The sequence below is a fragment of the Pinus tabuliformis genome, chromosome 5_2 (assembly GCF_031772625.1).
Source record: "Pinus tabuliformis cultivar Carrire ecotype Pingquan chromosome 5_2, CPIR1, whole genome shotgun sequence".
Taxonomy (NCBI): Eukaryota; Viridiplantae; Streptophyta; class Pinopsida; order Pinales; family Pinaceae; genus Pinus; species Pinus tabuliformis.
In genome coordinates, this window is record NC_142306.1 from 795,862,435 (window position 1) to 795,865,244 (window position 2,810).

Sequence of the window (2,810 nt, forward strand, 5' to 3'; positions counted from 1 at the left end):
GTTAAACGCAATGTTCCACGTGTTGGTTTGCCAGATGAGCCACATGGGCACTTAGGTATCAACGTGCTCGAGGTTCCTGTCCCATTTTTCCAGCCATCCACGTCATCTTTACCCATGGTCAAAGCTGGTCAAGTTACGGTCAACTCAAGGCTGTTTAACGGTGATTGTGAGCTGCTTGGTCACGTCATCTTAAACGGTGATTTGTCTACATTCTACAGGTGGCAGGGGACATGATCCAACATGGGATTCATTACCCATGACGACAGAACCATTAAACTCATCCACGTAGCCGTATGATGTGTCAAGGGACCATAAATACGCATGACTGTTTATTGTTTTTCAGTTAATTAGCTGTACGAGTAGGCTATCTTAGAAACCTCTATAAATAGCTGCGTCTGCGTACGCTCATCAGACTTTTATTAGTTGTAATTTCTGAACTTGTGTAAAATTTAAGAGCATTGTGAACTCTGTTTTCTAGTGCTATTCTAGCACTCTGTTTTGTACACTTTTTGCAAATGGAGGAATAGACATAGCACCGTTTTGAAGTTTCCAGATCTCTGAGTTTTCTTGTGGCTGAATGAACAGAGGGCCCCTGCTCATCTCAGCCTCTGTAAAGTATTTTATGTGCAGTATTTCGTTATTTTCTTATTCATTTCCTTAAGCATGTATAGTTTCATTTACTTGTTTTCCTTTCTTTCAAGCTGATCAATGTTATTTCTTTGCAGGTTTCTTTTAGCCCGGGATTTATTTTTATATGTGTGTGTTTGCTTTACAAACTAATGGTATTTGAAGTTGACAAATTCAAGTGCTGCCTTTGTTTTTATAGTTGATTTTTAATCTTATTTCTCAAAGAGCTGCTAACACACATGAATGATCTTCATCATAAACTGTTATCTTTTAAGATCAGAATATCACTAATTTGCAGTTAGTTTGAGTGCTTTATAGACTGTTCTTTCACTACTTTCTAACCATACTTTGCATAGTACATATGGCTGAAGTAGAGAGTTAGAAAGAGCAAACTATCACCACTAGTCTTTAAAGTAGAGTTTTGATTTTAAGTGCTTCTTAGACTATTCTCTCACTACTTTCTAATCATACTTTGCATAGTACATATGGCTGAAGTAGAGAATTAGAAAGAGCAAATCATTATCATTAGTCTTTCAAGCAGATTTCTTTCACTTTTCTAATTCAACTTAAGCTACTCTCTATCTGTGCTTTACACAGTACATGTGCTTTGAAGCATCGAGTTAGAGAGAGATAATCTTCATTTCTGGGTTTTAAAAGTGACTTTCTTTTCTTTTATTAGCAGCAGCTTGAACGGTGTCTAGTGCCATTGGAAGAGGTCATTTGCTTTCAAATTTATTTCAAGTCATTTCAGTTCACTTATTCCTTTCAAGCAAGTAGTTAGAGATCACTCAACACACACTTTCACTCATTTAGGATTCACTCTACACACACACCATCACTCACTTGTTTATAAATTCTCACTCCATCTTAGGAACATAATTAACCACAACAACACCCCCAACGATAAGAAAAACTCTAAGAGGTTACTTAAGTACATATAGTACACCTTCACTTCATCAGCTTACGAGCCCCGGGTTGACAATAAATACTAGCAATTTAGATAACACTAAATTGACTAAACATTTTGGCGCCGTTGCCAGGGAAGTGAAATTAAGTAGCCATATTCTTAGAAGAAAAAAAATATATAAAGTTTCAAGGAAAGAAGTTAATAGCCTATCTAAGTATGCTCTCCTCTTGCACTTTGAAGTGATCTGGAGGATCAGAAAGGAGAAAGTTATTGATTTAATAGTTTCTTGAGTATGCTCTCTTCTTGCACCTAGAGTGAACTGGAAGATCAGAAAAAGAACTATTTAACTTGACTTGAAGATAAAATAAAAAATGACATGCATAGAGCTAGAGATTCTAGGGGAAGGTTTTTAGCTAGAGCTCGAAGTTCAATTTTTACAAGTCCATCTGCTTCAAGAGATAGACAAGAGACACCTCCCTTATCTCCAACCGAAACTCCTAGTCCTGAAATTCAAGAGCCAAGAGTTGAATCTCCTATACCTTCTATTGAGTTTGAACTAGGAAGAGACTCTTCTCTTTCTCCTACAAGAAAACCAATTGTAATTGAGGAAATAGACTCACCTGAGGAGGAAGGAGAAATCTCTTCTCATTCACCCTTTGTAGAAGAACCAGAAGATTTTGAAATCCCTAGGAGAATCATCATGGCAGAGGAAGAAGGAGGTGGTAGAGGTAGAGGTAGAGGAGGAGGAGGAAATAACAATAACAATAACAATGGAGGAGGTAGAGGTCCCATTGGAGGAAATAGAGACAGGGATAATTCATTTGGGTTTCCCATTGTTGATGAGGACTCCCGAGCCACCATGAAAAACATATCACCATCCGTCCTCCCAAATTTTCATGGATTAAGAACTGAGGACCCTGAAACATTCTTGTTTGAATTTGAAGTTGTGTGTCGAACCTATGACTATCTGGATGATACTCAGAAACTCAAACTGTTCCCATCAACATTAAAAGATCAAGATTTGAAATGGTTCATGGGGTTACTTACTCAATCCATTAGGACCTGGGATGAAATGAAACAAACCTTCTTGGATAGGTATTTGGACTATTGTATGCCTACTAATCATAAGGACAAGGTTTTTAAAATGGTGCAAAAAGAAGATGAGAGCTTAGAAGATTTACTTGAGAGATTTCAATATAATTTAAAAAGAGCAAAAATGAGTACCTTGGATGAAGAGACCTTAAAAGCCCTCTTATTAAAAGCCATTAGGGATGAA